Source organism: Ursus americanus, chromosome 16, assembly GCF_024610735.1.
Source record: "Ursus americanus isolate L20-20 chromosome 16, mUrsAme1.1.p, whole genome shotgun sequence".
In the NCBI taxonomy this organism is placed as follows: domain Eukaryota; kingdom Metazoa; phylum Chordata; class Mammalia; order Carnivora; family Ursidae; genus Ursus; species Ursus americanus.
The window spans coordinates 16,981,969-17,004,701 of record NC_142142.1 but is presented as its reverse complement, the minus strand read 5'-3'; the positions used below and the strand labels follow the sequence as shown (position 1 = coordinate 17,004,701).

At 42.6% G+C, this 22,733-nt stretch overlaps 1 protein-coding gene across 2 annotated transcripts in view; it reads left to right on the top strand.

The window, feature by feature from the left end:
- RAB30 (RAB30, member RAS oncogene family) overlaps window positions 1-22,733 on the top strand; it is an 83,103-nt gene that overhangs the window by 34,858 nt on the left and 25,512 nt on the right. The window contains exon 2 of one of the 2 annotated variants that reach the window (XM_045815554.2): window positions 11,569-11,693. The exons of the other annotated variant lie outside the window; for it this stretch is intronic. The gene's annotated coding sequence lies outside the window, so the exon portion shown is untranslated. The remainder of the gene's footprint in view (window positions 1-11,568; window positions 11,694-22,733) is intronic. 2 annotated transcript variants of the gene reach the window in all.

Here is a 22,733-nt window from a genome sequence, read left to right as displayed (position 1 = left end):
TTACCAAACAGTATATCGGTTAGTTTTTTAAAACAAGGAGCAAGTATAAATCTAGCAAGCTTTGTAAGAAGAGGGCAATAGTGCCACTATTAGGTTTAAAAATAAGCTGATTTGGGTTCGTAGTCTGGCTTTAGCTTTCCTAGAGGTTAGAAAAGGTTGTAATGGGGAAGTCAGTGGACAGAGTTGTAAGTGGATCCTAGGAAATTTAAAGCCGCCATTATTAGGGCATCTGGGGGGGGCTACAGTGTGGATCAGGCACTGAACATCTGATAGGGTATAGTCACAGATAATGGACTATTCTGTCTTCTCTACCTCTCATTTTCCAGCTGTCAGGGAGTAGGTCAGAGCAAAAACTCCTCTGTGGGATGAAGTGAATGCCATCAGCTAAGCCACGCAGCCAGCATGGCGGGGATGACCATGTGCTTCATTAGCACTAGGTCAAGACAAATAGAGTCAGAGAAGAGTCTGGACCAGGTTTACCTATCATTCTTTGACAGGTTAAAAAGAGAGTATGCAGTTACTGTCTATGGAATTTTCTTATCTAAAAATTGACCCCTAAATCTAATCAAGCCCCTAAAGCTAACTTTGATTTATTGGAAAGTGGAAGGAATTAAACTACACTCTAGGGAAGCAGACAGATAAATGCAGGTTGTTTGACAACTGATTTGGCTTTTGCAACAAGTCAGTAGCATGAAAAAAATAATGTAACTTAAAAATTACAATCAGTGTAATGTATGAATATTTTTTTGGTTCAGATAGTTTATGTATTAGTTTGCTAAGGCAGCCATAACAAAATACCACATACTGGATAGATTAGACAACAGAAATTTATTTTAAATTTTTTAAATTTAAAATTTTTTTTTTTTAGGGACAGATTAGAGAGAGAGAGAGAGAGCATGAGCTGGGGAGAGGGCAGAAGGAGAGGGAGAGAGAGAATCTTAAGCAGGTTCCACGCTCAGCACATAGGCCGACTTAGGGCTCAATCTCATGATCCTGAGATCATGACCTGAGCTGAAGTCAAGAGTTGAACATTTAACCAACTGAACTGCCGAGGTGCCCCAGAAATTAATTTTCTCACTGTGCTGGAGGCTGGAAGTCCAAGATCAAGGTGCTGGCAGGTAAATTTTCCCTGAGGTCTCTCTCTTTGGCTTAGAGATGGTCGCCTTCTTCCTCCCTCTTCACATGGTTGTCCCTCTGTACACAAGTGGCCCCAGTGTCTCTCTTTGTCCTAATCTGTCTTCTTCTTATAAGGATATCAGTCATGTGGGATTAGGGACCACCCTGAAGGCCTCATTTTAACTTAGTTACTTCTTTAAAGGCCATATCTCCAACTATAGTCACATTCCGAGGTACTGTGGCTTAGGGCTTCAACATATAAATTTGGGGGTCGGGGAGGCACAATTCGCCCATAACAGTCTAATTATAAAAAATCATCTTTGAGGTGTTGGGGAAATTTTATTATGGACTGATATCAAGGGGTTACTGTTAATTTTTCTAGGTATGATAATAGTATTGTGATGTTAGAGAATGGGTGATATAGAGGTGGGTTCTGAAGTACATTGAAATGAAATGATATGATATAGAATTTGTTGTAAAACCTTTAAACAAAGAAAAAATAGTAAAAAGGGGGTAGATTAAGTGAAGAGTCCAAAATGTTCATATATTGAATTGGTGATGAGTATCATGGGCATACTTTTCAGTATGTTTGAAAATTTTATAATCATATATTTAAAATATTTAGATCAACAACACCAAAGAGGGCTTAATGGCAGTAGGGTTTTTGGTGATGACTGTCTTCAGTATGTCTGTCCCTGGAGCTCTACTTCTCCAGTCTGGCTGGTTTCTTCGTGTGGTAGTTATTTGGGGGTCCTCCGCTGACTGTCTCTACTCAGTGCTCTGTTTCTTGTATAATACTGCTTGATGAAGGATATCCTTCAGGAACTTCTTAGGTGAATGGAAAGTGAATTTCTGAGATTTTGTATATCTGAAAATATTTTTGTTCTGGTCTCACACTTGATACATTGTTTGGTTAGAAATCATTTTCCTTCAGAATTTTGAAGGTATTGCTTCATTGTCTTGTTTTTATTGATGCTGTTGAGAAGTTGGAAACGTTTTAATTTCTGATTCTTTGTGTATAGCCTGTTTGTTTAATTTTCTCCTTTCTGGCAGCTTATGTGATCTTTTCTTTGTGGTTTTCTGAAATTTCACAGAAATTTCACACTGTGTTTTGTGTGTGGGACCCTTTGAATCTGGCAACCTGCACAACTTAGTTCTTTGAAGTTTTTATCAAAGTATATTATAATTTTTCTTTTTTTCTGTTCTTTCTTGGGAATTTCTTTTATTTTTTAAAAGATCTATTTATCTTTGGAGAGAGAGTGCATGCACATGTGCAAGTAGGGGGTGGGACAAAGGGAGAGAATCTTCAAGCAGACTCCCCACTGAGCAGGGAGCCTAATGCAGGCAGGGCTCGTCTCATGACCTGAGCCAAAACCAAGAGTTGCCACTTAACTGACTGAGCCACCCAGGTGCCCCCTTGGGGATTTCTTTTATTTTGGTATTGGACTTTCTGTGCTGGTCCTCTAGAATATTTTTAACTTCTACTGTTTTCCATATCTTTGTTTTGTGATTTTACTCTCCAGAAGATTTTCTCAACTTCATCTTTCAATCCTTGTATTGAGGTTTTTTTGTGTTTGTTTCTGTTTAGTTTTTGTTTTAAAATTTCTGCTAAGTTGTCAATTTCCAAGAGCTCTTTTTTTTTTTTTTTTTGTCCTCTTGGTGTTTCCTTTATATAGCATCCTATTTTCATTTCATGGCTGTAATTTTATTTCATTTTTGTGAGAATATTAATGGTATTACCCTCCCACCCTGCTCCCTGCCTCATATACTATCTATTTCCTTCAAGCTGGTGTGTGTGTGTGTGTGTGTGTGTGTGTGTGTGTGTGCGCGCGTGTGTGTGTGTGTATTGTGGTCTGTATCTTCATTAGAGCTTTCCCAAGATGTCTCTGAATGTCATCCTTGGCTGTGTGGTCTAATTAAGGGTGGGGATAGGGAGAGGGTGGGTTAAAAAACAAAAAACAAAAACAACTGTTAAGACCTTGACATGGTAAGTGAAGGAGGCCATTCACGAAAGACCACAGAGTATATGATTTCATTTATATGAAATTTCCAGAATAGGCAAATCTGTAAAGACAGAAAATAGATTAGTGGTTGCCTGGGGCTGGAGAGTGGGGGGGATATGGATGGAGTGACTGCTAATGTGTGATGCTTTCTTTGGGGTGATGAAAATGTTCTAAAATTGATCATGGTGGTAGTTGTAGAACTCTGTGACTATACTAAATACCATGGAATTGTACACTTTAAAAGAGTGAATTGAGTGAGTTATATCTTAATAAAGTTTAATATTATATCTTAATAAACCATCCCAGTGGTGATGGTTGTACAGCTCTGTGAATATACTAAAAGCCACTGAATTGTACACTTTAAAAGGCTGAATTGAGTATGTGAGTTATACCTTTATGAAGCTGTCAAGAAAACCCAAAAAAGCTGTCTTTTTTATGTTCCCCATTAACCATACTGGGTACTCCTGGACCAGAGCCACTCTTACTTTTTATTATGGAAAATTCCAAAGACTACAAAGTAGAGAGGATAGTGCATGGAATCCTTCTATCACCCAGGTTCTCTAGAGATCACTTCGTGGACATTTTTGTTTCATCCGTGTCCCCCCACCCCCTCTCCCCAGATTATTTTAAAACAAAAACTGGACATTTCTGTTTTATGCTCTCTAGCATCTAAGCCTCCAGAATTCTGTCGGTGAGGAGAAGGATCTAAGGGTTTAACTTCTTTTCAAGCAGCTTTCCCTGTTTTCTTCATTTTCACATCCTGCCCCACTGTTCCAGGAGCTTGCGATTACTGGCAGCCCTAGGCCTGGTGAGGGCTCTGTGGTTCTCATCAGCTGCACACTCAGCGTTTCCTGCCTCTGGGTTAGGATTCAGATTTCTTGCATCTGCTGTCAGTTACTACTTGTTTGTCTGCTTCCCAAGCTTCCAACATTTGACACCATTATCTTTTCTTTCCCTGAACTTGAACGGTTTTGTTATTAAGACAAAAAGTCTTCACTGGATTTTTGTAGGGTTTCGGGAGTAACTGAAATTAGATGCAGCTGTTCAGTATGCTACTTTCTCAGGAAGATCAGCTGCTCCTTTTTCTCCCCCCAGTTTTGCTCTATCCTACCTGATTCTACTCAAACCTGGAATCCTATTTACAGATAGTTAGATGGATGGATGGATGGATGGATGGATAGATAGATAGATAGATAGATAGATAGATAGATAGATAGATAGATAGATTTGCCAGGAAAGCTCCTTTCCAATCTTCTGAGAGCTAGGAGGAATCTTATTTTAACACGCCTCTCTTCCGACCTGAAGCCCAGGCAGAGTTAAGGAGCGCCTGCCTTTGTGCCTCGCTGGCATTTTGCACTCATTTCTTGTTACAGAATTGTGTGCTTGCACTTTGCTGCACTGCAGTTTGTTTACCTGCCTGTCTTCCTTGCTGGCCTGTGAGGCCGAACTTGGGAGCAGGACTCTGTCTTGTTTCTCTCTGTATCCTGAGCACCAGTGCCTCACTCCCAGTAAACATTTGTTAACTCACAGACTGCATAATTGAGCACTGCGCCTCCAGGGTGGGGACAGACAAGCATACAATGCCCCCTTACTACTCGCCCCTTGCAGCCAGTAGTGTTTGGTAAATATTAAGGAGGGAAACATGCCTAGACGACTTGTTATGCAATGCCGTTGCCTTCGCTTTTAAGTCTGGTGTTTTTTTACCCAGTCAGCATGTTGGAGAGGGAGGGGGGCCATATATGAGTGTAAACATCCTACCATAGAAGGAATGGAGTCCGCAGAGATGCGTTCTTTCCCTCCCTCCCTGGAGAGAAAGGCTTGTGGTCTACACACTGCTTCACACTAAAAAGGAGTCAATTTGTTCTGTCTCAACAGCTACTTAGTTCTGCAAAGTCTCCCCTTGCTTTATCCTTTTGGACCAAGTGCCAGGAGAATTTTTTAAATTGCTGATTACATTGTTTAAAAAAATCTGATGTTAAAATATTATCTAAGAGAGGCCCTGTTCAAATGCAAACATACAACTTTAAAAGGGTAACAGTAACCTCTCTGTTTCTTCAAGTACCTTCCTCACAACGCTACATATAGCCTCCAGGGGGAAAGAAACAGAGAACTACTGGGCAGACAAATTTGGGATGCTGGATTCAACACACTTAAATAGGGTTCCATACTTCAGGACTTGTCAGAGCCTCCCTGCTGTGCAGTGTGAATCTCCTAGAGGGGCCTGCAGTAGGCTGTGGTTCCTCAATTTACCTTACTTTTTATCAGAGGAGCAGGAGCATTTTGGTGCTAGGTTTTGTGGAAAACACACATTTCTGGAAATAGCCCCTCAGCTCTCTGAGGTCCATTTGAAATGCCACTTCCTCTAAGGCTTTCCTGAATTTCCCCAGAGGTATATAACCTTTTTCTTCTTTGAATTATCTTGCCTTCATCTGTCTAACTGTCTCCCTACCTCTTCGCTTATCCCCCAGTAGATCATAAATTCCCTGTGCATGTTGGGTCACTTCTGCATCTGGGACATTACCTTGCACAAAGATACTTAAGAAACGTATGCGGTCCTGCACTGGTGTCTTAGCTACGTCATCCTCGGAGTTCATAGGACACTGTCACAGGTGCGAACTCAAGACAGCTCTGGACTTGGGACCCTCACTGATCACTGATATGGTTGGAGGAGAGGGCTCACAGCAAGGACACAGGGCCAGTGTAAGAGCCTGGTCCTAAAGGACAGACTAGGAAAGCAAAACCAGGAGATGCTGAGAATATAAATCAAATGTACTGATGGCTGGTTATATGCCAGACACCTGTGGTCAACTTTGGATATTTAAACTTAATTCCATCCCTTCAAGTAAGTGATAGTCTTCCTATTTCATAGATGAAGAAATGGACATCAGAATGATGAAGTAGAAGTAAGTACTGGGGCGCCTGGGTGGCTCAGCCAGTTAGCGTCTGCCTTCGGGTCAGGTCATGATCTCATAGTCTTGGGATCAAGACCCATGTCTGGCTCCTGCTTAGCAGGGAGTCTGCTTCTCCATCTCCCTCTGCCCCTCCCCCGTGCTCGTGCATGTTCTCTCTCTCAAATAAATAAATACAATCTTTAAAAAAAGAAGAAGAAGAAGAAGAAGAAGAAGAAGAAGGAGAAGAAGAAGAAGAAGAAAGTACCTATATGCACCAGGCACTGTGCTACTGGGGATACAAAGATGAATAAAATTCAGTCTTTTCCTTTCAGGAGCCCTTGTTTTACGGAGTAGATAGTCCTGTAAATAAATAAGCAATGGGGTGAGAGCAGTGATGAAGCTATGGTTGGGGTAATATGGGAGAACCTACCTGAGCAAGGTGGAATTAGGGTGCAGGAACTGAAGGGACCAAAAGACAAAGCATGTGGTGAGAGATAGCTTGATGACTTCATTGTCACCAGCATAGGAAATGTAAGGTAGGCTAGGAGTGAGGAGAAGCTGACAGGATATTGTGAACAGGTTGAAGCATTTCAGACCTGGTTTTAAAAGCCATGGGTTTGTAGAGTTTTTAGCCAAAGAGCAAACTGTCCAGCATGTTTTAGATACATACCCTGGTGGTGGGAGGAGGTCATATTATTCCCATTTTCTAGGTAGGGGAGCTGAGTTTCGGAAAGTGACTTGCCCAAGATTACTTAGCATGTTAGAGTTGGAGCAGAGCCACAGTCTCAAGCCAGATGCACCTTGATCTTTGTTCAACTAAGCTACCTCTCAGAGTAACAATGGCCAGCAACTGTACTGAATTTCTGACTGAAAAGTACTCTTACTGTCACTCTGATACTTGAATCAGAGAATAGTTTTAAGACTTCATATGATCAAGAGCCAAATTTATGTGGTACTAATTCTTAGTGCTATAAAAGTTCAGAGAAGGAGAGATCAGGGAGCAATTCATGGGGGAGATGGCATCTATATTGCCCTGAAAGAAGAGGTAAGCTAGACCAGGTGATGTGGAGCCAGGTGTGAGAAAAGCAAAACAGAGAGGCAAAACATCTGGGAAACAGATGACAAGAGGCCACTTCTTGGCATCATCACAGTCATTCGCTTGCTGAGATAGCTGCGTAAAGAAGAGAGAAACAAATGACCTTGTACCTCAATTCCCATCTTTGCTTTTGCTGAATGTAAACACACAACTGGCATTAAAAACATATTTTTACTTCCTTGTTACAGTCATTAGAGAGTTTATTCAACAGTGTGCCTTTATACTGCACTGTGATTTATCTCAGTGTCCCTGTCCTTTCCTCAAACCCACTCTGAATATATAAGGGAAACAACGGAAAGTCGTACAGCTAATAGAACCACAACCAGGTGTGCAAATAGAAATGACATTTGCCGGTCTGTGGGATGAACAGAGCTTGCTTATATAGAACGGGGTGTATGTTTGTGTTGGTGCTCCAAACTTCTCTTAAGATTCCTTCTAACTCTGTTCTGATTATCTTCAGAGCCTGGAATTGGGATCTTTTGTAAATGCTATTGTATTATATTACAGTCAATGGTGTGGCAAAAAAAAGGATGCACTTAAGAGTCAAAACAGATCTGGGGGTGCCTGGGTGGCTCAGTCGTTAAGCGTCTGCCTTCGGCTCAGGGCGTGATCCTGGTGTTCTGGGATCAAGCCCCACATCAGGCTCCACCTCTGGAAGCCTGCTTCTTCCTTTCCCATTCCCCGTGCTTGTGTTCCCTCTCTCGCTGGCTGTCTCTATCTCTGTCAAAGAAATAAATAAAATCTTTTAAAAAAAAACAACAAAAAACACAGATCTGGATTAGTATCCCAGCTCCACAGACTACCAATTCTTTTACCCTGGGTACATTATTAGTTTTGTTAAGATTAAGTCTTGTAGATTTTTGATCTTGTAATTATGCCCCTTCTCTCTGCCATCATCAGATTTACCCTCATCACTGGATAATTCTTAGTGGCAAATAAACATGCCCCTGTATTTCTTATTTGAAAATAGACAACCCCTCCCCCACCATCTGAAAACCCAAAATGTTCTAATTTGTCTCTTAACTATTCCAAAATAAATTTGTTAATTAGTTTATACCTCTGTTGACATTATATCCCCCCTCTAGCTGTCTTCAAGTTCCTTTTCTCAGTAAAACGTACAGGTTGTCCCTAGTTTGGGCTTTGACGCCTTTCCCTCGCTCTAATCTCTTCCCATTGTTCCACCAGGACTATTCTTGTCAATGTTAATCAATGAATGACCTTCATGTGACCAGGTTGAAGGCCACTGCTTTCTTTTAATCTTACTCCTTTTCTCAGCAGCATTTGACAAAGTTGATCGCTGTTTTCTTGGACACTCTGCTTTCCTGGGTCAGTTCCTACCTCTCTTGGATCTCCTCCTTCTCTTCTCCCCCTCTACATGGTGATGTGCTCCATGTTCTGAAATGGCCCCCTTCTCTTCTCTGAGATACAGATATCCTAGTCTAATGCAATGACTTTCAACAGCATCCATTTGCTAATGACCTTCAAATATGTATCTTTATCCTCAACCATTCTCTGGAACTCCAGGCTTATGTCCAGTTAGATGCCTAAGAGGCACTGCACATTTCATATGGCTGTAAGAGAACTCTTGACTTTGTCTCCACCCAAAACATGTTGTTCTTCAATCTTCCCCACTTCAGTAAGTGGTGCTAATATCCCCCCAAGTGCTCAAGCCAAAATATCCAGGCATTGCTTTTGATTTGTTTCTTTCTTCCCTAACATTATCCATTCCTTCAGTGAGTTCTATGTTTTCTGTCTTCAGAAACATTCCCAAATGTATCCCTTCCCACCATCCCCACCACCTGCGCCCTAGTCCAAGCCATATCATCCGCGACCTAGACCACTTGCAATGATCTCCTAACTAGACTTCTTGCTTCTACCCGTAGCCATACCATAATACCCTCCATTACAGAGACCACAGAAATCGTTAACACTGTTTTTCAGTTTGTGCTACACTCCCTCCCCTGCCATCTGCCCCCCACAGGTGGCCTCCCATTATACTCAGAATGAAATCCACACTCCTTACCCTGGCGGACCAAGGTCTCTGTGACCTGCCCTGTGTCACTCACTCAGCCTGCTTCTCACTGACAGTGCATCAGCCTCACTGTGCTGGCTTGGGTTCCTTGAACTTGCCAAAGCCTATTCTCATTTTAGGGCCTTTGCCCTAGTTCTTTTTTCAGCGTGAAATATTCTTCTTCCAATCTGCATGTGCTTGATCTTTCTTGTGCAAATCTCATCTTAAATATAGCCACCTCAGAGAGACCTTCTCTGACATCCCACTCTGTCTAGTCACTCTGTTCCCTTCCTATTTTTACTAGTTCTCTGCAAGTGAGAACTTGGCGCTATCTGATATTTTTCTTGTTCATTAATGTATATGTTCATTTCCCCATTCATTCATTGCTCTGTTTGTTGCCCAACTGGAATGTATACTCTCTGAAGTGTGGGAACTTTTTTTTTTTAAAGATTTTATTTATTTATTCGACAGGATAGAGACAGCCAGCTAGAGAGGGAACACAAGCAGGGGGAGTGGGAGAGGAAGAAGCAGGCTCATAGCGGAGGAGCCTGATGTGGGGCTCGATTCCATAACGTCGGGATCACGCCCTGAGCCGAAGGCAGACGCTTAACCGCTGTGCCACCCAGGCGCCCCCCCGGGAAGTTTTTCTATTTGTTTATTGCTGTATGCTCTGCTCCTAGATCAGTAGTTGCTCACAGTAGATGCTCACTTAGAAATATGTGGGTTGGGGGAATATGTTTTTCTCATCTGTAGAATGGAGAGGCTAATACTTATGTCTCAGAGTTGTTTAGGACTTACACTATCAAACCTGAAAATGCACTTGAAGTGAATAGTTCTGCGTCCAGCATATTTAATAAATAGAAAATATATTATTTTTTAAGTATCTGCCTTATCATAGACACCCAACAAAGATTAATCCTCTTTCTTTCTTACAGTCTGGGTCTCCTGTAGTATTTTATATTGAGGTAACCTGCATTCTCAGCGAGGTGAAAGGTACTCCCCAATCAGCTATGACACTACATTTTTCTGAAGAAACAGTTTAAAAAGTACTATTCAATGAATAGTCAGCATCAGCTAGTTTAGAGCCATTATTAATGTCACTTCTGTCTCCATCCCCTAATATACACAGACACTGCGTTGTAACAAGGTTTGGCTTTCTCCTGGGAAATTATAATTTTCTTCTCTTTGGTTATATGATCTTTTCCAATTAACTGTCCTTAGAGTCGAAGTGTTTTGGGATTTGATTTCTAAATCCTGGTGTTTAGGTTCTGTGAAAAGTATTGCCAGCTTTGTGTGTTCTGATCAATATTTCTTTTGCATTTATTTAATAAATATTTAGGGTTGACTAAGTGCCAGACAATGGAGTTACAGTTAAGAATTCATAGGGGCCTCTGTGTTGAAGGTCTAGTAGGGGAAGTAGGATACATGAATCAATGAGGAAAATAAACTGTCTTTGAAGAGAGTCTTAATAGAACATAGCGGAGGCACAAAGAAGGGAGTGGCTAATCCACTTAGAGGGGGAAGGAAGGTTTCAGAGATCTGTGGTTGCTCACCAGCCAACAAGGAGAGAATGGCCATGTGAGTAAAGGTGTGGAGGAATGAACCTGCCTTGGGGTCTGCACTCTGGGACCCTGGCCTGTCTGCATGAGCACAGTGGCAGTGGTAACTCAAAGGTCACGAGAAACAAAGCTAGAGAGATGGGGGCAGAGTGTGAGTCATGGATGGCTGTGTATGTGCTGCTAGAGAATTTGAACTTTCTCCAACAATAGCAGGAATAGGAACAGCAGGTAACTCTTACTGAGTGCTTCCTATATGCCAGACTCTTTCTTTGTTCTTTATTGATTCCTTTATTCTGCACCACGACCCTATGAGGTAAGTACTGTTATTATCCCTGTTGACAAATAAAGAAACACAGGCACCAAGAGGATAGGGAACTTGCCCAAGGCCATTCAATTCATAAAGGGCAGAGGCAGGACTCAGTCAGGCAGTTCGGCTCCAAAGTTTGCCCTCTTCACCCGGGGACTGGACTTCCTCTCACGGCTTTGTGTGGGCAGCCCGGAGCCCCTGAGGAGATTTCAGTGTGGGAATGACATGGTCAGATTAGTTCTGTGGAAAGGTTACAGTGGAGTTGCATTGCCTCTTGGACCTGGGTTAGTTTCTAAGAGCCTCTAAGGCAAAAAATGCAGTTACCTTTGTCCTTGAAGTGAGGCGTATTTGAGTGAGGCTTGCTGTGCGAGCGGTAGCATCTCATGTCTCTCTCAGCTCAAGGCAGCAGCTTTTCCCCTAGCCTTGGAACAGAGGGCAGTCTTTGGTAGATGCATGTACGAGATGAATAGTCGGTTTGTGTGGAGGGGCCCTGTTGTTCGAAAAGCACAAAAGCATCACACTCCTGCAGAAACTGAGCCCCTCCATAGCGACAGCCGACTCAGCCTCCCCTCTCCCTCTTTCCAGGGCCCACACTCACTCAGCGGGCAGCAGAGCTCATGCGCTGCTTGGTGATTTTTCCCTGTCTCTGTGTCTCTTCGTGGAAGGAGTCCACGTGGCCTGGATGTGGAACAGGGGCAGCTGCTGCCAAGGTAGGAGAGGTTGGCCCCAGGGAAGGTCAGGACAGATGGGCAGGAGAGTAAGGATGTGAGAGATATAAAGGAGGTTTAATATTCTGGACCTAATGGCCAACTGGATTTGTTCCCTTCACGCTTTTTTTCTGATGTGAAAACTTGGTACGCTGTTGTATTTTTTTTTGTTTTCAAAGTCTGGTCAAATTGCTTCCAGTTTCCAACAATGTCAGCTTTGGTAGCACAGTATTCTCCCTGCTCCTGACTTATGACTACTGAAATAGGCCTGGGAGTCTCTGCAAGTGTTGAGGAACTTTGATCAATCCATCTGTTGTGACAACAGCGCAACATGCCCCGTTTTTGTTTACAAATAGGCACTGTGTTAGGTACATTCTCCTGATAGCGCTTGAGAAAACCCACTACTGTGTTCTCTTGATGGTCTAATGGGAAGTTCACTGATTTTTTTAAAAAAACTGAAATGATTTTGTAACTGCTTTAAAAACACTGACATGATCACAGTGATAAAAACCAAACCGAACCACCCAGTGCATAGGAAAAAGAGACAGGGAGGAACACATCAACATGCGGACAGTGATTGTGTTCCTTGTGGTAATTTATTTTCCCCTTTTCTGTGTTTCCTATATTTTAAAAAATGTGCCTGTGGTACACGCAAAATGTCAAAAACTTGTAAAAAAAAAAGAACCAAAAAAGGACAAAACTTAAAAAATAAAAAAGCTCCCTGTAGTCCCATAATTCTAACATAACCCATTCTTCCTTTTGAAATGTCCTTGTTCACATACATGCTGATTCTTCATAGCTGCAGTTTTGTATATTTTTATTTTATAGCCTGTTGTCAACATTATTTCATATTTCCACATAGTTTTCATAATTGGCATTTCTAATGGCTGCCCTGCATTCCATGGTGTTGATGTTCCATACTGAACGATCCCTTGTTGGACATTTGGAGCGTTTCCAGTTCTTTTAGATAAGACGTAATGAACATTTTTGTTCATTTAGCATTTTGAGTTTGTTCAATTCTTTCCTTAAAGTGAATTCGCAGCGGTGAGCTCACTGCACAAAAGGTTTGAACTCTGTTATGGCTTTTGCTTTGTACCCAGTAAGAGCCTGTTTCCTAGAAGAGCAAATTGAATGTGGATGGTCACTAGCTGTGTGCATGTGTGTCTGCCCCATGTTTCCCTCACTGGTATTAAGCCTCAATGATATTTTAATAAGGTGTATTGTCTCTAAATGTCATGTGTATTCAAGAAAATTTAGAAAAGATATAAATTATATAAAGAAGAACATAAACTATCCATAATCCCACTACTCAGAGGTAAGGTAAGCATTTAAAAAATGTATTTCCTTCCAAGTATGTATTTCATAATGTTACATCATGTGGCTCAAAGGAAAACCAAAACAAAAATATAACCCTCTTCTCTGTTGTATAGAGGTTTTACTCCTCTCTCTGTTCTTGGGGCAATTCTAAGTAATGCTGGAATGAACTTTCCTGTGAATAAACCTTTGTACACATCTTGGCATCATTCCTTAGGAAAATTCCCAGAAGCAGAATTGTTGGATGAAAGAGTACGGACATTGTTAAGGCTTTTGATGAATATTGAAAACTTGCTGTTGAGGAACGTTATGCCATTTGATATACTTCACCTGTTTAGAAGTCCATGGTAGCCTGGCTGGGTGACAGCAGAGCTTTGGGCTGGGCCTGATCCAGCTTGGTGCCGGAGGGACAAAGGTGGTGCCAAGGAGGAATTCAAGCTACATTTCTGACTGAACATCTGCAGGCCTCGGTGACAGATGGCTTATGGCATGCTGTGTGTGTGTGTGTGTGTGTGTGTGTGTGTGTGTGTGTGTGTGTGTGTGTGTTGGGGGCCATGTTGAGGAAGAGTTTCATACAGGAATTTGCCAGGATGCAGGTAAGATAATTTATAGGGAAGTACTTAGCAAACCTGAGGTGCTCTATAGCTGTAAAAGCTTACTGATAGTAATAGTAACTAAGAAATCTGCTCTTGCCCCACAGGGCTGTTTCAAGGATGGAATGGCTGGTGTGTGTAAAATACATAGGCCCTACACAAGTAGTCATTCTCTTGAATGACACAGGAACTGGGACAAACTTGAGACGAATCTTGGGAGAATTCCTGTATTTTATTCTCGTCCATATGAGTCCCAGGCCATGTGGACACTTGCTTCCCTTTCACTTTTTCTCATGCTTCCAGTGAGGAGGGAATCTGTTTCAACAGCTGAAGGAAGGGTCCAGCCTGGAGTGACAGTCTTCTGGCAGGGAAGGAGACACCTCTGTCCTCGAAGGGCTGTGGGTCCCTAAGACTAGGGAAGTGCTTGATCCCACTTGTGGGCTGCAGCCCTGCCCCCTGGCTGCCCGGCAAGGCTGCTTTGTGTGCTCGGCCTGGGGGAGGAGACTGAAGATGCTGATAAGGAGGCCCTTCCGGTCCAGCCAAACAGGCGCAGGAAAGCTTCTGCAGAGGAGAGATTAGACGCAGTCCCCAGCTTAGAGAACACAATGGGACGGACATTGGAATGAACCTCCGGAGCACTTTGAGGGCGATGTTGTTTATTGTTGGAGAAGGACAGCGGAGGGAGCCCGGCCTGCTTGCGCAGAAGACGGAAACAGCAAGTTGGGTCTGGAAAGACCTTTTTTAAAGCAGTTCCACAAACATGTTTTGCATACAGAAGCTCCCCATCTTGGAAAGGCATTAATGAGCGGGAAAAGTATCTTTCTTTTCCCCCAGGAAACAAGGTGCCCGTATTTCCTGGCGCATCCAAGACTCTTTGGCAAGAACCTGCACCCGAGGGCTGTGGTGCAAACAAGCTAGTTCTGCCTGGGGCGCTAACCGAATGGGGGCCCAGGTGTCTTCGGCGCAGTGGCCCTCTCTCCTCCTCTCACCTCTGCGGAAGATCAGACCTGTGCTCAGGGCAGGGACGCTGTCTCACTAGGGAAGGTGAAAGAGCACTATTACTCCAACAAGAGAATTCCGACGTTGGCTGTGGGGAGTGCCAATGAAATGCTGCTTCATGGGTTAACTTTCATTTTCCTTTCTTGCCTGGTATCCCAAATCTATTGTGTGTTTCTGGGAAATAGGAAGATATAAAAGGTGATATATACAAAGAATAAAATAAAATGTTTTATTGTCTTGCTTTTTGAAAATTATATTGTAGAGATCTCAGGCCTACTTTATTTTTTATTTTTATTTTTTTACATGTCTGAAAAAATATTCCCAAGGGCTGCTTTTGAGCGAGCTCCCCTCTGTGGGTCCATGGCAGCCTCCTCTGTGCTATGCCTGTGGCCTTGCCCAGGAGGGATTTATACTTGCAGACCTTGTCTGTGCGGGGCGGCAGCTCAGAGTCAGGGGACCCGGGTGTGTGCTCTTCTGGCTCTGTTTCACATGCTGCGTGGCCTGAGGCAAGTCACTTTTTCCGATTTCAAATCCCATCTCTGTAAAATGGGGAGAAAAAGAGGCTCCTCCTTCCTCAGGAGGATTCTGTGTCAGAGGGCAGTGAGTAATTTCTGAGCCATGATTCATGAGACAAATGTTGGAGAGTTTTGTTTTTACTGGTGAAATAAACAGACTGTGGTTCTCTCCGGTGGTTTTGGCTGCCATGCGATGGTTGCTCGGTTTTGAGGGAAGTTGGTATGAAAGAATGAGCCCATCATGTAGGAACTTACTGGGCTGGGACAAGGTTTAATAGAGAAAGCTGTGGCACACAGTGAGCTGGGAAGGGCAACCCCACAAGCTGGGTGGGACATTCCTTCCCCATCTAGCAAAGGGTGTGCAGCAGAGCAGACAGAGAAAGACTGAAAGATAGAAACAGAGCGCCCCGAACAGATTTTTTTTTTTAAAGGACTTCTCTCACTGAGGAAGGAAACTGTCTTGCCTTGCAAGCAGACTGAGTGGAAGGTCGGAATACAATTTAAGAGTTGGAGGCTACCCTCCTTTCTACAGCTAGATATATATGACAGCCTCCCCAGAAGCAAACACTGTTGCTAGTTTTCTTGTGTCTCTTTCTGGAGATATTTTATGCTTATGCAGAGAAATAATTAAATGCCCCCCTTTTCATACTATGCACGCCATTTTCCACCTTGCTTCTTTCACTTAATGCATCTTGCAGATGTCCACAGCATGGTATATTGACGTGTAGTTTTCATAATATTACAACCGTTTTCCTGTTGATGGACTATTAGGTTGTTTTTCCTATTTGTTAGTACAGACGTTGTTGTAATGAATATCCTACTACATGTGTCTTTGTACACGTGTATTATGTAAGTGTAGGATAGATTCCGAGAAGTGGAATTGCTGGGTCAGAGGGTTTGTAATAGCCTTTTTAGTTTTAAATCGATAGTGCCCTCCATAGAGGGTGCATTGATTTACCTCCTACCAGTGGTGACGGCCCCCCATTTCTCCATACCCTCTCCTTCACGGAGTGAACTCTGCCAGTCTGAAATGAAAAATGGCTTCTGATTTTGAATTCTATATTATAGTTTTATTATAATTATCATCTTAATTGTTTAAAATGATAATTTATAATTATAATCTTAATTGTTTAAAAGTATAATTTATAAGTATAAATTATACATTAGAGCTTGAATTTACTCTCAGGAGTAAAGCTGATCATTTTAAAAAATATGTAAGTGCCATTTTTATTCCCTTCCTTATAAACTATCTGCTTGTGTCCTTTGTCCATTTTTTTTCTACTGACTTATTCAATTTCTTTTATTGATTTGTAGGAACCCTTTCAGCATTTAAGGAAATTAGCCTTTAGTTATATGTGTTTCAGATATTTTAAGGAGTTCATCTTTTCTTGTTCTGCCATGCAGGGTTTTTAAAAATTTATTTAGTCAAATTGGTCAATCTCTTTATTTTATGGCCTTGATTTTGAGTAATTCTTAGAAAGCCTTCCCCACTTTAAGATTTTATATAGACCATGCTTTCTTCTAGTACTCTTATGTTTTCATTTTTCAAAATCCAGATCTTTAATCCATCTGGAATTTATTTTAGTATAAGGAGTGAGATAGAGTTCCAACTTAATTTTTTCCCAGAAAGACGTGGGTTTTGAATCCTGGCGGTTTTACTCATTAGCTGTGTAATTTTGATGGAAGCTTACAGTGTCCTTTTCTGTAAGCTGAGGATAATAATAACAGTACCCATCTCCCAGGATTGTTGTGAAGCTTGAATGAGTACAGACATGAGTACAGCGCCTGGCACATAATAAGCATTGAATACGTGTCAGCTATGATTATTGGTATTAACAATGATAGAATGTAAACTCCTTATGTCCTCAGTGGCGAGGATGGGGAGGCCACGTTGCAACTCACTAGTGTGGGACTTGGAGTGACACTTCATTACCGCAACTCTCAGTTTCCTCACTTGCATAATAACTGATAAGAAGCAGCTCGTGAGATTGTTGGCAGGTGCAGATGAGATCATGTCTGCGACCATATTTTGTGAACGGTAAAGGGCCGGGTCAGAGTGCTGGAGATTATGGCCTGCTGACTGAGGAGCAGCCATGGCACAGGTGGGTGTTTGACATCCCTGGCCAAGGAGAATAATTAACTTGCAATAACATGAAATTAGCAGCTTATGTAAAGCAAGTGAGCTTGCAGCAGTTGATTATGGTAATGTTTAGTAATTGCCGTCTAGTAATTAAGCACTAATGAGCTTCCTGAGACAGAACCTTGTTAGAGTGAAAGATCAGACACTTTGAATTCAGTGTCTACTTGAACGTGGCCCTGGAATATGCTGACATGAGTGTCTTGTCGAAGCATGGTCCTGTCCTAAAGGACGGTCGGGGCAGCAGATGTGTAGGGCACACCCCCCTCCAGCAAGCAGGTGCTCACGTGGAGATGGATATACAGGAAAGGCCACAGTGCTCTGAGACAGCCCAGAAGGGAGAGACTCCCCTGCAGAGCGCGTTCTATGCCAGTCTGAACCTGGTCCCTGGAGTCTGGCCTAGATTCTCAAGTACCCAAGCTCAGTAATGCCTTCTTCAAATGTTACTTGTTGCCCTTTTTTATTCCTCCGTTTGCAGTTTGGGATTCATCAGGCATATCTTGTTTCTCATGCCCTGCTGATCTCCTTCCACAGCTTCTGGGTAGGCTTGATACTGTGTTTAGGGCCTCTGTTTCTAGTAGATCTGACTACTCAGATTTTCTCTGGGTAGGATTGCCCAGTAAATTTGAATTTCAGATAAACAACTAATAACTTTTTAGTATAAGTATGTCCCATGCAATATTGGGGTTATACTTACATACTAAAAAATTATTCATATGCCCCATGCAATATTTGGAACAAACTTATCATTTTAAAATATGTTTGTTGCTATCTGAAATTGAAATTTATCTGGGTGTCTCTTTCTCCTTTTCCCTTCTTTTCCTTCCTTTTCCCTCTCTTTCTTTATTTTGTTTTCTTTCATGTAGCAACCCTACCTGGGTGGCAACCTCATTTCAAGTGCTATAAAATAACATTTACTCCACTGATGTGTCGTAGAGCCCTAGAAGCCAGAGATTTTTTTGTTAAAAGGTGTGATATAAGAAAAGAATTCTCAGCTAAAATCACATTTGGTAAATCCTGGGTTAAATAAATTCAGTTTTCTTTATTATGCGACTTTTTTGAACTTTTAAGTCTTTAAGGTTGGGTTATAATATTTAGTATTTCTGAAAATTATATCACTGTGAAGCTATCCTCTTGCCACCCCTTTTGTGAGTATTTAGGGTCATAGGAGCAAATGTTGAATGAATGCTGAGGGTCTTTGGTAATTAGTTCTATTGGTAGATCGTGAGTTCTGATTTTTGGGTTTGGGGAAAATACCACTCTATGGAAAACAAAAAATTTTATATAATGTTATAGTTGTTTTTGTTTTTTAAATCCATACACTTAAAAATCTACACACATACAGGTGAGTGTATATAACCAAAAAAACCTAGAAAGATGTATACCAAAATGTTAACTATAATTACCCCTAGGAGGCGATTTGCTTAGGGAAAGAGATTATAAATGATTTTCTCTTTCTTTTTGTTTGACTGCATTTTCTGCAACCAGTATATATAACTCTTCTGATATATGACTCTTGTCAAATATGACATTTGATTATTATATTTCTTTAAATATCACTTTCCATGTATTATCTTATTTGCCCCACAAGCAGCTCAGTGATAGTAGATTCTATTATCCCCATTTTATGGATGAGGAAACTTTATACAGCTCTTCAGGAAACCCAGGTCTCTCTCTCTTTTTTCCTTAAAGATTCATTTGAGAGAGAGAGAGAATGGGGGGAGGGAAGAGGTAGAGAATCTTCAAGCAGGTTCTCTGCTAAGCACAGAGCCCAGTGTGAGGCTCAACGTGGGCCTTCATCCCACGACCCATGAGACCATGACCTGAGCCCAAACCAAGAGTTGGACCCTCAACCTACTGAGCCACCCAGGCACCCCCGACCCAGGTCTCTTGATGTCAGTACCCATGCTGCCTCTTTGGTATGAGAGAATGGCAGCACACGCTGTCCAGAAGGACCATGGTGCCTATTCACCCAACCCCTTTAGTTTACTGTTCAAGGTTGAGACTCTGAAAGGGAAAAGGATTTAGTGAGACACATGGTTTTTGAACAAGGACAAATCCCCAAAATATCATTTTCTGGAGCAGGGCTGGGGGAGGGGATCAGGCCTCTGTTCACCAGAATCCTTGACTTTATCTGCTATACTGAGCCCTGAAGGATGAGGGGGAAAATGTACTGATGTGCAACAGTGACTACAGTGTCTTTTTTTTTTTTAAAGGTCACTTTCATAAATGGTTTATGTTGCCAAAATCACATTTTTAGAATTTTTTTTTCTTTTCATAGTACATCTTGTTTCCTATATCTTTTCTTTCCTTTCTTTTTTTTTTTTTTTAAGATTTTATTTATTTATTTGACAGAGATAGAGACAGCCAGCGAGAGAGGGAACACAAGCAGGGGGAGTGGGAGAGGAAGAAGCAGGCTCATAGCGAAGGAGCCTGATGTGGGGCTCGATCCCATAACACTGGGATCACGCCCTGAGCCGAAGGCAGACGCTTAACCGCTGTGCCACCCAGGCGTGCCTCCTATATCTTTTCTAAACTCTTTTTTTTTTTTTCATTTCTTTTTTTGGGAAGGGGAGGAAGGAGGGGCTGAGGAAGAGGGAGAGAGAGAATCACAAGCAGGCTCCATGCCCAGTGCAGAGCCCAACGTGGGGCTTGATCTCCAGACCCTGAGATCATAACCTGAGCCGAAACCAAGAGGTGGACACTCAACCAACTGAGCCAACCAGGTGCCCCATTGTGGTGATTCTGATGTTTGGGGTTTTGCTGGTTCATCTGAGTGGTGTTCCTGTTTATTGCCCCTGTTGCCCAGTACTTTGTCACATGGATGAATGAATTGTGGGAGTGGTGTTTGGGGGAAAGTCAGCATCCAGCTCCTAAAAGAAACCTGGGCTTAGAAGGCACAATGAGGAGCAGTGCTTGTATGATCTGGAATCAGTGTGTGGCCCTATGAGTGTGGGTGTGCTGCTTCACGAGGAGGGAGATTCTAGAATATTGCAGCTCACAGGGGTTGGGTTTCCCTTCAGCTATGCCTGCAGCTCTTAGGACAGGTACAGCAGTGCTGTCTATCGTAGGGCAGGGGACAGCAGCATCGTATTTCAGGAGGAGCCAGGTGATGCCTGAGCTGTTACCTTACTTCCTGATCAGAAGGGCTTCATCAGAGCATAGTTTTCAGAGAATCTTGTGCACGTTTCATTGAACCATGTGTTTCCTATTAGAAACGGAACAGTAACCACCACAGGTAACCCAGAATTTACAGTCCAGCCTTAGTCACAGATGGCCTGCATTTTAAAGAGACCAACACCACCCAAGGTTTATTGAAAACACACATGCACACACAAATAAACAAAAACCCCCAAACCATTCAACAGGGCATTAATTTCTTATAGAAAGGAGGAGGGCCTTGACTTGTCTTCTGTGGCTCTCTCTCTCTCTCCAGGTGGTAGCCACATGAGACCTGACTGTGAGCATTGACTCAGACCAAGTAACTCTTCCCCTTCTTTTCCTGAAGGTGCAGAATTTGGGCACTGTAAACCTCTTAGGAGCCCTGTTTCTCAGGCCTTTCTTTTTGGACATTCTCCTCTGACTGCTCTGCTTTATGTCTTTGACTTCTGCCAAAGATGGAGGAGTAAATGTGTGGCAAGCAACCTAAGCACAGAAGGATTCTGTCCAGGCCTCTGCTCCCTGTTCACTGGCTGATGAAAGCCGTGAGCTGTGGTCCATGTGGGGCCCACAGAGCCTCACGCCCTCCTGCTATCCTTGTCCCTTTCCCTGAGTTTTATTTTCTTTACACTTTTAACACCTTTCTTGAATTTTAATTAACATACCACATCCCTGAGTTTTTATCTGGAGTCTGTCCTTGATTCTTATTTAAACCACTACAGTGTAGTGGAAAGAGTTTTGGATGTGAAGCCAGAGGAGAAGCGGAAAAGGAAATCACAATTTATTGAGTGCTTGTCCTCTATCATTCAATTCATCAGACCTTCTTTAAGCTCTGGCCGCAAGCCCGGCATTGGGAAAGGCACTACAGGTAGTGTGTCAGGACGTCCATAGGGGCTGGACCTAGGCTAAGTGCATTTGAATTTCAGCTCCACCGGTTAAGTAGGACCTTAATGACATCTTATTTAACTTCTGTGCCTCAGTATCCCTATATATCAAGTTAGGATGCTAATAGTGTCCACCTGTTAGGAGTGTTATGAGGATTGAATGAGTTAATAATATAGAATGAGATGATGATGATGATGATGATGATGATGGTAGTGGGAAGGATGACAGTGACTATGATGGGGAGGGGTTAGGATGGGGACTCAACCAAATAGACATATCATTGCATCCATGCTGCTCACAGTCATGCACATGTGTGTGTGCCTGTGTGGTGTGGGGTGAAGGTGCTGAGGGGTGGACTTGGAGCATAAGACAGATATAAAGAAATAAGTACAGTAAAGCATGGTGAATATGACTATACGATGGGGAATGATATGGGGCACCTGGGTGGCTCAGTCGCTGAGTCTGCCTTCAGCTCGGGTCATGATCCCAGGGTCCTGAGATTGAGTACCGCACTGGGTCCCCTGCTCAGCAGGAAGCCTGCTGCTCACTCTCCCACTCCCCCCTGCTTGTGTTCTCTCTACGGTGTCTTTCTCTCTGTCAAATAAATAAATAAAATCTTTAAAAAAAAAAAAGAAAGATGGGGAAGGGTATCATGAGAGCTTACAGCAGGGTGTCGGCCTCCTCCCAGGTCAAAGAAGTATACTTCAGAGTAGTGTTTAAGTGAAATCGAAAGGAGAACTCAGAGTTAGCTGGGCTGGGGGTGGTGAGGGGAGGTTGTGTCCTATGTTCTAAACGGAAGGAACAGTATTTGTGAAAGTCCAAAGGGGAAAGCAGCCCTATGGCATTTAAGGAACTGAAGAAATCCAGTGAGCGTAGAGCATGGAGTGTGAGCAGAGTGGTGAGAGGTAGGGGCTGGCGGTGGAGGCAGAAGCCAGACCATGGAAAACTGCTGTCATATTGAGAATTTGGCTGACTAAGAACCAGGTACTGTCCTTGGAGGACAGTAATCCCTTCAAGCATCACAACTCTGTGATAAAGGTGTTATTAGCACCATTTTGTTGATGGGGAAGTTGAGGCTCCAAAAAATTTTCGCTTTCCCAGAGACATAGACTCCAAAGATAGTAGAGTCAGGATTTGAATCTAGGTTTCTCCAACTCCAAGGCTAGAGTTCTTTTGGTGGCACCATATGCCTTCTGAACTTGAACTCTGGCTATCTGCTTTATGACTTAAGGCTCCCCTCAGTTTACTCACCTGTAAACTAGGTAGCATAGTAATAAATGCCAGCCTCAGAGACTTGTAAAAACAAATGGAAATATCCCTGATGTGCCAAGTATAGTGCCTGGCATATTAGTGAACTCAACACTGCTTATGGCCCCAGACTCTTGACAGAGAACTCTTTTTCCTTCATAGTCCCTCTGAACTGAGAGAAAACCCCATGAGC